The sequence below is a fragment of the Stegodyphus dumicola genome, chromosome 8 (genome assembly GCF_044657685.1).
Source record: "Stegodyphus dumicola isolate Sdum_Otavi_A_Nest chromosome 8, ASM4465768v1".
NCBI lineage: Eukaryota > Metazoa > Arthropoda > Arachnida > Araneae > Eresidae > Stegodyphus > Stegodyphus dumicola.
In genome coordinates, this window is record NC_140775.1 from 181,707,340 (window position 1) to 181,720,466 (window position 13,127).

At 33.5% G+C, this 13,127-nt stretch overlaps 1 protein-coding gene across 2 annotated transcripts in view; it reads left to right on the top strand.

Annotated features, from left to right (window-relative positions):
* Positions 1 to 13,127, top strand: part of LOC118184528 (LIM domain only protein 3-like) — a 428,883-nt gene that overhangs the window by 77,694 nt on the left and 338,062 nt on the right. The window contains exon 1 of one of the 2 annotated variants that reach the window (XM_035354215.2): positions 4,908 to 5,086. The exons of the other annotated variant lie outside the window; for it this stretch is intronic. The gene's annotated coding sequence lies outside the window, so the exon portion shown is untranslated. Of the gene's footprint in view, positions 1 to 4,907; positions 5,087 to 13,127 lie in introns of those variants that run through there. 2 annotated transcript variants of the gene reach the window in all.

Below are 13,127 nucleotides of genomic sequence, written 5' to 3' on the forward strand. Positions count from 1 at the left end.
ATTAACTTTGGAACAAGGCCTCGTTCAGGTTTTCCTTGAAAATCTAAAGAGCATGACTAAACGTGAAATGACATTTGTTAGTCATTATCTCTTTGCATTTATCAGTCATTATCTTTGTCAATACTTACTTAATTCGATTAATTAACAAGACCATGCTACGTTCATTCTGCTAAGAATATTTTATTGCTTACAGGAAAGAGGAAATAAATTATATAACTGTTTAAACAAACATAATTGAGTTCGATATTTTAATATTTAAATGATGTTTAATACTTACAAATAGATTCCGTTTAGTAAATATGAGTACATATACAGAAGTAAGTGTATAAGCAACAAGTTTAGACATACTTAGTTAGCCCACACTAGACTTCTTTTGTGTGTAATACTAAATTCACCTGTTTTGCAAATAGCAGGTGTATACATTCATTGTAAAAGGTTATTTTAATTAGCAAGTTATTTTTATGTTAATTCTCTCCTGTAACTACTATTTGTTCCATCAATCTTACCAGAATCTAAATTAGGCGAGATTTAAATAAAAAGCGAAGGCGTAAAGAGGGAGTTTGGTAACAAACACACTAGGAAAGCTGTTTCTCTCGCGAACCGTCTTCCTGCTTTTCGAGGTAGTTTTCGGGAATGTTTTCTGGTATTTGACAGCGATTATGTGCAGTGATTGCGAATAATTGGAGGCAGGTTATACATGCAAACATTTAAGTATTTGGTATTCGCCAAGAAGCCAATTCGCTGGTCAAGGATTAATGGATAAGTTTTTTTATAATCACCGTCGAAACGGTATAGTGGTTAGGGAAGCCTACTGCGGCACTGAAGGGCCCGGGTTCATTTCCTGGAGAAGGAATGATTCTAACTGTCCGACCCTTCATAGGAGGGAATAATGGTCGCCTATTAGGTGTCACCAGAATAAAATGGCCACGACTTCTATCCTTAGGAGCAGCCACTGCTAAATACGCAAGTGCCCGCCATTAAATTTAAAAAAAAAAAGAAAAACTGTTTTTGGTGACCCCTAGGCTCTCGACGTCGAAAAAATGGAATTCACTCGTACGCCCGTAACCTTAGCTGACTATCACTGTGTACCTGAGCGCATTTTGCAACAAAGCCGAACATGCAAAAATAATCCAAATGTTTCGATAAAATCTACTTTTTATTGAAATATTTATTAAATTCTTGCGTATGTTGTTTAAATATTATTTCTTATAATACAAACAAGAAATTTAAATACTTACGATTAAATAAAAATTCGAAATTAGTTAATTTGCAGTGAATTAGCATAACTGAAAACTGATTAAAGATGGTAGAGGACATTTTTAAAAGGTAATTCTTGTGTGTAATAAACACTGCTATCATTGCTTGAGGAAAATAAATTACTTTGTGCGGTTTGATAGTAAATAAGTGACTATAATTGTAATAATTGACATAAATAAGGAAAATTTTACTGCTGAATAGAGTTTAGATGTCCAGTCCATCTTTTTCAAGTGGAAAATAATAGAAATTGTAGTGCTTTCTGAAGAACTTGTAGGATTCAGAAGTCAAACAACAAAAATCAGCGTTAATTCACAAAATTTTCACAGGACTAGTTTCGATGGTTTTACCGAACCATCATCTTCAGCTGCAAAACCGCAAATGAACAAGATAAGAAATAATGTTTAGATAAGACAAGAAAGCCTGGACAAGAATAAGCAAGTGGCGCCATCTGTTGGCGAAACCAGAACTAAAACATAATTTCTCTAAAAGCCGAAGGCAAATTTGGATTGGAATTAGGATCGTTAACTAGAACAGAAAGATTTTTATGAATGTGAAATGCCTCTAGAAAATCCAGTTCTCCAATGGAAGATGTTTTTTGAATAATTTTGGCAGCAGAAAAATTGAAAGTGTGATTTTCGGACCAACAATGTTGAGCAACAGAAGACTTCAGTGTTTCCTTTTTTCTAACATATGCCTCATGTTCTTTGACGCGAAATTTTAAGGCTCTCTTAGTTTGGCCAATGTAAATTAAACCGCACTGGCAAGGAATCCTATAAATACCTCAGGAATTCATATCCGGGATGGGGTCCTTGAGTATAGAAGTTGGAATTTTATTGATGGGAGAATAAACAACCCGAAAGTTAAATTTCTGCAAAATATGTGCAACTTTATAGCTAATTGATGGAAAGAAGGGAATGACAACAGAATTTTTATAATCTCCTAAAATAAGAGTGTGGCTTTTAGTGTGTTGAGATGAGAATTTTTTAACTGCTTGATTAATAATGTTGGGTGAAAAGCCCCTGTCAATAGCTATTGCTTGTAGGACTTGATGTAAATAAAGAGATAAGACTTGGTTTTTCAACGCATTCAACAGGAACGGAGGGGAAGATGCATCATTAACAACATTGCTAATGTTCAAAAATTTTCCAAGCTTCTTCTAGTAAATCCAAACTGAGATATGAATTATGGCAAGCAAAAATTTCGGTCTCCAAAATTTACAATTTGTTATTCCAACATCCCAAAGACAGAAATGATTACTTTATCGAAAACGTGGCCTACCAGTGATCCAGCGGTAAGAGTAGCTAAGCAGTGCTAGTTCAACTGAGGTTCGAATTCCAGTAAACGTGCTAGCTGAATACATGTTTTCATGGTTTTTTTTCAGCGTATAATGTAGATAACAAGTTTCTGCTGGGAAGCCTTCCAAGAAGGCATCGCTCCCCTTAGGCCCTCATGTGCTTTGTCGTCATGAAAATAACTAAAAATTATCGAAAGAAAAGGTAGAAATTATTATTTTGCATTAAGAGATAAGTGTTTGCCTATTTTTATTAATCATATCTCATATATCAAACGTCATTTACTAACTGTTATTATTGCTTAGATGCACACTGACAGTTGAAAATGCTTTATTTGAAAAAGTGGCGACTTTCCTGTGTAATATCGCACCTGCTATAAGTTTATTCCAAAGGTTTGAAACACCAACATAAAATTCTGTTTCAAAGCTGTTAAGAAAATAAATCCAGAACAATTCTCTTTTGAAGCCAGGCCCACCAGCAGCCGAGCGGTAAAGACGCTGAACACTGGTAGCTCTGTCCAAAATTCTAATCGCGTGACTTCGAACCTCGGTCCAAGGTTCTAATCGTACCAGATAGTTTTTCTTAGAAAGTCCTCCACGAAGTCATCCCTCCCTCTAGGTAGATAGCTCTCAAGGCTTTGCTATAATTAAACCAAACCTTTGACAACAAGCTTCTCTTGATATTATATGTGACAAAAATAAAGAATATGTAAAAGATTAAATTAGCAGTTTAAAAGTAAATTTCCCTTCTGTATTCTAAAAATTGTAACTTCTATTTGCACTGTGTCATTTTCAGAAAAATCTAATTCTGATGATGTAAATGGAACTAAAACCCAAAATTTAACTAATCACAGATTAGCTGTACTTTGTGCACTTATCTTGTATAAATAGCTAATAACTGCGTAGTTTCTTTCTGTTTGGACTCTTCGCCTGCAGCTTGTCGTGCAGAATCTGGTAGCTATTCGTCATTATTTAAAATTTAATTGCATATCTAAAATTATGGGGCACGTTTAGCATTCCCTAATCTTCTACAGTTATGTATTAAAAATTCGCCATTCAAGAATAAATGATGTTTAACTATTAAACTGGTCGTGCTTCTAAAATGTCATCCAATCATCCATTACGCCGTAATTCCCAACCATTTACGCAGCAGTTTTTCCGGCCATGACTAAAAGTGAATTGTTTTCAATCTTCCGCTAAAGGTATAATTATTACACACACACATATATATATATTTGGTAACCTCTTCCATAAATATATATACAGAGAAGATCTTGAATTTATATATATATGTATATATGTTACGGTGAAACACCGAAATCTGGAGAATGTCGACTTTCACCGGTGAATGTCAACATTCACATAGTCCGAAATATATTCCAAATACTCTTATTTCTGACTTACACCGGTCAATGTCGACATTCACCATGTACTAATGGTGAATGTTGAACATATAACAATATTATATTTTCTTTTCCGTAATTCAGTCGCGAATAAACGCACTTGAAACTTGAAATAAGAACTTAAGAACATGAGAACCTAAAACACACAATACATTCAAAATGAGAAAGGAAAATAATAGAAGTTAAAAACTTACTTAATTATACAGTACGTTCTAAATGAGAAAATAAAATAACAGTCATAAAAACCTTACTAAATTATGTGATTCTAATCTTATTTATTGCAACAACTTAAACTATAATGGCACTTTATGACCTCTCTTTTCGACTTTCACCAGAGCATATCTGTGATTGTCGACCTACACCGGTGAGGGTCCGAATATACAAGAATGTAGTGAAATATTCGGTCTTTCACCGACGTATTTGGTGAATGTTGATATTCTCCGGTGAAAGTCGACATTCCCCAATTTCGGTCTTTCACGGTAAAATATGTTTATACACACCTTTTTGGTAACCTTCTTTCTCTCTCTCTCTCTCTATATATATATTAGATGAATTTTATTTCAAATCCAGATTAGACGAATGTATTAAACCTTTCCATTAAACATAGTAGACTTATGCCTAATTCTAATACTGAATATTCATGTGCTTATCATATAATAATTTTCATGGAATCGAAATGATTATTTTATCGAACAGATAAGACACAACCAAAATAACGGCAGGACTTATTATTTGCATAAGGACTAATTCATTTTTGTTTCATCCTTGTCTGGAGTAATATCAAGAACTGGGCTTCTTATCCAGCTCCTGGGATTTGAGCCGGGTTTGGCGGCGTCTAAGACCAGTGGCGTCGTTCGAAAGGCCGCGTCGTTTGCTGATAGAGCAAGGGTAGGGATGTTTACTGAATCTGGGCTCATCACATTTGTCTTCCGCTCGCTGTTCCTTCCTTCCGGGAAGTTAAGGATAGATGACGGACAATGCAGAAGATAGTGGTTGCAGCAGTTGATGCGAGGTCTGCCACCAATTATCCATCTTGTGTTCGAACCACCCTCAAATCCCTCATTTGGAATCCTGATAGCGGGATAGTTCGGTGAAATAAATCAGTTAAGGGCCGACGAACGGAAAGTTTTGAAAGGTAAGCAGTTGTTTGGAGCAATGCTCTATTGGCTTGTGATTCTTATTATGTTTATCAAAATATTTTATTAAGGCCGAAATAATTTTATTAAGGCCGAAATAATAATGTTTTCCCATGATATAAATACACTACCATTGTATACTGAATGTACATTTGTATAATGAATTTTATATGTTGTAACATTCGCGTAATGAAATGTAGCCTAAAAACTTTGACTTTAAAAAAGTTCATATACATGAAGAGATAATCATAAATAGAAAATTAATAATGAAATATATACATTTCTTCTTTTGAAAAGTTTTTTTTTCCTTCTTCTAAGAACTATTTTGAAAGGAAGCAATCAGAATAGTCTTAGAAATCGACGTATGATTTCAAGGGAGCCATATTTGGTTTAAATATGAATTTTATAGCATAAAATGCACTTGTTAATTTCCTTTCGTTAAATTAATGTTAATTACTTAACGATTAATTTTAAAGCTATTATCATGGAAGTTTGCTTCCATGATAATTTTTTTATCCTACATCCCCTTATAGTTATGATAAAATTCCATTAGAATGTTCGTATGTTTATAATGAAAGTTAAAAATTGAATGAAGACTTGTGCAGTTTTGCCTTGCTGTATGTTACTAAATTTGCAAAGTAAAATCCATTTCCGCACGTGTGTAAAAATGAAAGTTTTCTATTTATAATGATTAACAGCATTAGAAACAGGTGTAGATTTCAAATTAATTACAATCCAAATGTGGATTGTAAAACCTATATTTAAATAGTTATATCGATAAAATTTTAAAATAGAATAAAATTCTGAATTTCCCTTTATTTTCGTGCAGTAGATCTCATTAAAAAGAACTAATGCATTTATAAAATATTTTCTAATTTTGAGAAAATATTATTAGCGTTTTTGGATAATGGATATCCTCATTATTGCTTTCGAAAATTAAAGAAAGCGATTTGAAAGCACTAAATAACGGCTGTATAGATCGTACAATGTTCAATATCATAAAAATAGATATAAGTATATTTTAGTTGAAGAAGATAATATAGCTGGATGTAATCTGTCAAAAATTGAACCAACGTTCAGTTTTGCTTTCATTTTAAATATTTTTTAATATTTATGTAAATAGATAGATAGAAGATTTAGCTTTAAAATTAATCGTTAAGTAATTAACATTAATTTAACGAAAGGAAATTAACAAGTGCATTTTATGCTATAAAATTCATATTTAAACCAAATATGGCTCCCTTGAAATCATACGTCGATTTCTAAGACTATTCTGATTGCTTCCTTTCAAAATAGTTCTTAGAAGAAGGAAAAAAAAACTTTTCAAAAGAAGAAATGTATATATTTCATTATTAATTTTCTATTTATGATTATCTCTTCATGTATATGAACTTTTTTTAAAGTCAAAGTTTTTAGGCTACATTTCATTACGCGAATGTTACAACATATAAAATTCATTATACAAATGTACATTCAGTATACAATGGTAGTGTATTTATATCATGGGAAAACATTATTATTTCGGCCTTAAGAGGACTCATACACCTTAAACCCCTTATGAGCTTCGAATTATGTGACCGTTGCAAGAATTGATATATTTTATTTATTTTAAAAGTAATAACCTCCAACTTTTTACAGCTGACTACATAATATAGCTGCTTTGGAAACTAGTAACCAGAACGTTTGCGTTGCCAAAATATTTTTGTAATTTAATCAGCTTTGTGACAAAATGTTTCGTCTTTTTTCCACCTTGCGCGCATGATATTTTAAAAATGGATAATGGTACATACTTGAAGTTGGATGGAATTCTTTATATGGGCACTATTTTCTAACTGAACCAAAAATATGATGAATATTTTAATATTAAAAAATTTTATGCACGAAAATATTACAGATATTTTTAATAAAATACATTTTATAAACTCAACTCCAAATGAAATAAAAATTTAACATGAAATTCTCAGTTTTTTTTGTTTACAGTAGTTTCCAAATGCTATAAAAGCTATATATAAACTATGGAATTAAATAATACAACAGATAACTTTAAACTGTGCGCACAAGGTGGAAACATGACGAAAATTTTTGTCACAAAGCCGATTAAATTATAGAAATATTTGTGGCAACACAAACTTTCTGATTACGATTTCAGCTATATTATGTAGTGAGCCATAAAAAGGTGGAAGTAATTGCTTTTAAAATCAATAAGTTACCTCAATTCTTGCAACAGTCACATATTCGAAGATCATAAGGGGTTAAAGGTATATGAGCCCCCTTAACATTTTTTTGAATTATGAAATTGCTTTAATAAAATGAGTACTTTATTATAATACCTTATTAGGAAACCAAATGTAAAACTATTGAAATGAAATTAAGAAATGTTAATATTTAAGAGGACTGTGTTTAAACGATTGAAAATTTGCAATGAACTTAAAAGAAGTTTAAAATTTGTACTGGGTTTGCATCCAAAAACGTACAATTTAAAATCGAAAACTAAAAAGAATAATACTTGCATAAAAATAAGTTAGTACATACGTGATTAAAGTCAATAATTAATCGTGATTAAAGTCAATAATTGCCGATTTCTAAGAAGAGGGTTAACTCATCAAAGAGGGATTAACTCTAGCTAAAAAAATCTGCAGTAATTCCGAAATTAATAATAATACAATAAAGAATAATGTATAATACAATAAAAAAAGAAAATCCGAAAGCTTTCAAATTTTTTATTACGCTCAAAAAGGGACTTTTTTTTTTTTTTTTTTTTTTTTTAACGTTTTGTATGTTACCTTTATCTATTAAATATCATGTTCATCGCTCTTAAACCACATAAAATTCAATTCAACAGCAATATCACAAAGTATTTAAAAACAACAAGACAGCATACCTTTAGAATTTCGGATACGTCTCGCTCGCTGGAGATAAAAAAAATAAAATTTCCCGTACAGTGTTGCCATTGCTCGCTTTGAAATCGTTGAGTTTGTTGATTAAAAATTCGTTAAAGTTTTAAAAAATTTGAAATAGATAATAAAACAAATTCGAAATTCAAAATTCGGGCTTTCGAATGCCCATGTTCGGCTGGAGGACTATGTTATTCAAAACTGGATGGCACTAGGTACCTTCGTTTTTTCACAGTGTAAGAAACGTACATGTATTCATGCAGACTCTTCATTATTTAGTTTTTTTAAATATAATAGATGGCGAGAATATTTGCTGGCAACTGTCTTTAAAGTGAATCAACGCAGAATAGCCCTTTACGTCTAACTCCCTTTTGGGCTAAAAAAAACCCGAGGTTAATGATAATAATTCTATACGTGTCTATCTATATATATATATAATGAAAGCTATTCTACAAGAAAACTTTTTAAAACATTTTATCATACATGTGTTCCCCAAATATAAAAGTTCGTAATGATAATATCATAGTCATTGCAAAGGTCTGTTTTGACTTCAGTATGTTTTCACTTCAGTATGTTTTCACTTCAAACTGTTTTCACTTCAGTATGAATAAAGTATAGTATATACGAGAAACAATACATTTTTGATGATATTTTACGAGATTTTAATTATTTTTGGCTATTATTTTTTAATTACTTTATATTTTTTAAATTATTTTTAATATTTTAATTTGTGGGTATTATTTTTTTTCTATTGTGGCTTATTCATGAATTCTGAATTATATATGAGCTACGTATTCTTCAGTATGTATTTAATGAATAAAGGTAACACACAAAACGTTAAAATAGTGCCCCTTTGGGCGTAATATAAAATCTGAAAGCCTTCAGATTTTCATTTATTTATTTATTTATTTATTCTTAAATGTGATCTCAAAATTTTACAAATGTGTGTAACCTTTGCTTCTACACAAATTACGATTAAGAAAAATAAAATGTGACAATAGTTTATCTGGGTCTAAAACGAAAACAAAAGTATTCAATTTCTCCTGTAGAATTAATTAATCAAGTTCCATGTATGAGAAGAAATATATATACAGGGTGTATGAGTACAGAAGTACAGGTGACAGACTTTCAGGAGAAATAGAGTACACCTAAACGATGGAAAATGACATAGCAATGCATTGATCATGCACTGAAACGCTTTCCTGACGTGGTCGTGACGACACAAAAAAAAAAAAAAAAAAAAAAAAAAAAAGAGGACACAAACAGTGAGACAAAACATGTTTTATTATGTTTAGTACAGCAGAAACCTACAAATAAGAACAAAAATAAACAACGATCGTCTTTAAAGGTGTTCCAAATTTCAACTCTGGACCGTGATGTGAGCTTCATTTCTTTGGTGCATGAAAAATGCATGATGCATGGTTCCTACATCACGGTCCGGGTCGTAATTTCGAACATCTTTGATGATGATTGTTGTCTCTTTACCTTGTTTTTCTTCGTTTTTGATGTATTCCGAATAAAAAACATGTTTTCTCACCCTTCCTTTCTTTCTTGACTTTCTGAAAAGTCTAGTCTGAAAGTCTAGTAGCCTTCTTCCTTTCTTTCTTGACTTTCTTTTCTTTTTCTCTTTCTTTTCTTGACTTTCTCCTTTCTTTTTTCTTTTTCTTTCTTGACTTCTGTGTCATTTTAAAATTGCCCCCTTCGATTGCTATGTGATTCTTATATAATTGCTTCTGCCTTATACACGGTGTATCAGTACAGCGGTGACAGCACCTAGACGATGCGAAACCACATAGCAATGCATGGTCGTAAAAGTTTTCCTGGCGGGGAAGTGACGACACAGAAAGCAAAAAAGGAAGGGCACAAACAGTGACACAAAACATGTTTTATTATGTTTAGTACAGCAGAAACCTACAAATAAGAACAAAAACAGACAACAATCGTCGTGAAAGAAAGTGTTTAAAATTAAGACCCGGGATCATGATGCAGGAAGCGTGTGTCATGCATCTTCCATGCACTGGAAATGTGAAGCCTGCATTACAGTCCGAGGTCGTAATTTCGAACACCCTCTTTATGACGATTGTTATCTCTTTTTCTTATTTCTTGATTTCTGCTGTACTAAGGATAATAAACATGTTTCTTCAACCTGTTCGCGTCCTTCCTTTCTTGTGATTTGTGCTGTCACTACTGCGTCAGGAAAGCGTTTCCGACCATGCATTGCTATGTGATTTCCCATTGTCTAGGTGTACTCTACCTCTCCTGAAAGTTTGTCACCGCTGTACTGATACACCTAACTGATACACACATGAGTCTAATTTCTTTTTTATTCTAATGTTTCAATGATTTCATTTTTCTATGGAATGCTGATGGACGGGATCTCTAAAGACTTCACCTTCCGCCTTAGAAAAGACATTTAATCATATATTTAGACTTTTGGAAGCATCAGTTGTTAAACTTTTCAAGGACAATCTTTCCTCAGTATGATTTGTGTCCACTAGTAATACCAGAAGTCAGTTATCTCAGAAAGTCTTCTCAAGTGGTTGATGGTAAAAAAAGGAGGGGCGGGAGAACCTCGGACCCCCCGGGGTGCTCTCCCTCAAAATTTGAGTGGAAAGTTTAACAGTTAGCTAGGTTCAGCAATACCTCAATTGCCTTTGGTACTACGGAGGTGCTGGCCTAGCTTCTACCTGTACCTGTACTGATACACCATGTATAATTCACCGATGTCATTTCAAACAGTTTCTTTATTTTTTATCCAAAAATATGTACGAAACTGAGCAATATTTGCACCGGTTTGTCCAAAAATGCAATAATCTGACAAATTTCTTTTTATCTAAAATTTGCAAATACTTTTTAAGTGAGATACATTTTGCAAGAGAAGAAGAAGAAAAGAGCTTTGTTTATTTACATTAGCTTATATATAAGTCACGTGGTGTCGGAGGTCATCGGAATGTATATCATTCCGTTTCTTACAATATGACTTAAGACACGTACAAAACTGCTCATTTATGTATCTTTTGGTCACCTATTTTGCTTTGATAAACAAAGAGTATCTTATTTCTTTACCCACTGTAGTGATGTTATCAGGACTTGTATTTTTCCTTATCTGCTTAGCGAACATGACGTGTCCTGACTACAGTGAGTTTGACTACAAACTATGTCCTTTGGAGTGTAGGAGAGATGACAAGATGAGAAGGGTTTAATTACCCTTTATTTTCCAGGATATTACAGGCGCTTCCGCACTTCCGGATACAAAGAGCAACCACTTGTGGTCTGAACGTAAAAATATAAGAACTACTAACTAACTGAAAATGAGAAATCAAAAACTTTACACAAATGACTAACACTAAGACTGGCCTTTTAAATTATTACGTATGTAGTACTCATGCTGCAGAAAACTACAATACGTCTTTAGCTTTCAAGAGGACTGAAACCTCTGCGCGGACAGCAACTGATTGCAAGCTCGCGTGAAGTATAGTGGCAAGAAAACTCACTCTCTCATCATCTAACTCTGCTCTTGGCAAAAAGCCACAACTTAAATACTTAAGCGTTAGACAGTACAATTTGCATAAACAATTTAACACGTTGAGCGCCACGTGAGCCATTTGTGGTTGAAACTAGACTTTCTGTTTAGGCCGCGTCAGCCATCTGTGGCTGACACTAGACTTTCCGTTTAGGCCGCGTCAACCATCTGTGGCTGACACTAGACTTTCCGTTTAGGCCGCCATTTTCGGGTCATGCCAATCTCCTCTTCGTCGTTAGAAGATGATAAAAATAAATCGTCAGAAGATTCTCTCTGGGCAGTTTTATAGCAAGAATAATTTCACTGCTGCTATCGGTAGGGTTAAAGAAACCCTATGCTTCTTTAACGCTTAGGGTTAAAGAAAATTTTTGTCTGCACGGGGCCAAGAACTGCAATGAACTGGTTTGTTGTAAAGGGAACACCGGCCACGAATCTATTTCGATAAAATGTTATCTAGTTGGCCAAACAAAGAAAACTAAAGAGATTTGGCGCATAACGTGTTGGATGAATGCCTATAGGACGTAAACTATCTTCTACTGCTATAAAAATCACTAGCCCTACAATACCAGCTCTTTTAAGCGGCACGCGTGGCCTGAATGCCTAAGAAATACGCGTGGCGCTCAACGTGTTAACGCGTTTATTGTGGCCAGAAGTGGAAAATAAGAGATGATAGTAAAGTTTCAAAATAAAATAAACGTTAGTAAAACTTACGATCTTTACAGTGGGATCGCAAGCAGAAAGTGGTTTATTATCACCTTCTGTTATGCATGTTGGACAACGTTTTTAATAATGTGACAGCAAAACGAGGGATGGGATTTGACCATCTCTGACGAAATGTCCGGCTATTTGAAACAATATATCGTTAAAAAATTATTTTCGCTACAAAATTCGAAGCGGAAGATCGAAAAATAGATTACGAAACATGGAAGATGGCCCAGAGCTGCCAAACAGAATAGCAAGTACCTGATTAAACGGTTAGGTATTTTCCTCGTTCTTTTGCTGGCTTATTCAATGACGATCATGCTTGACAGCAAGAATGACAACCACTTGTGTAGATCTTAGATATTAAGAAATATATGGCTGAGGATTAGAATCGTGATTAATGAGTTCTTTGGTAGACATTTCTGATAACAAGAAAAGACTGGAACCACGGGACAGGTCGCTGACAACCTTGTCATAGTGTAATGTTTTATGGAACTAGAAACTGGATTACGAAGCTCTTAAAACGTTCCGTGAGATATTTATCGTATCAACATAACAGCATTATCAAAGGAGGATTTCTGCAGCACTGTTCCCTCGTATAGCTTGTTCACTCTAAACTCGTTTATGTGCAAACTGCGGTAAATGGTCACGCATATTTAAAAGTGTGTTATCTAATTTGTGGGTTTATGACTAAGAGTAAAAATGCAGGGGTTTTTTTTCGGTTGAGGGGGGGAGGTCTACTTAAATGCTTACGTGAAGATTTTGATTAGAATTTAGAATGAGAGTTTGAGGTGCAGTACCACAGTTGGCAGCTAAAGGTATTCAGCCCCGTCCATTTTAAGAAATACGCGATCAAATATAAAAATAATAATAATAATATAAATCAAATCTGAAAGCTTTCAGATTTTACATTGCGTCCAA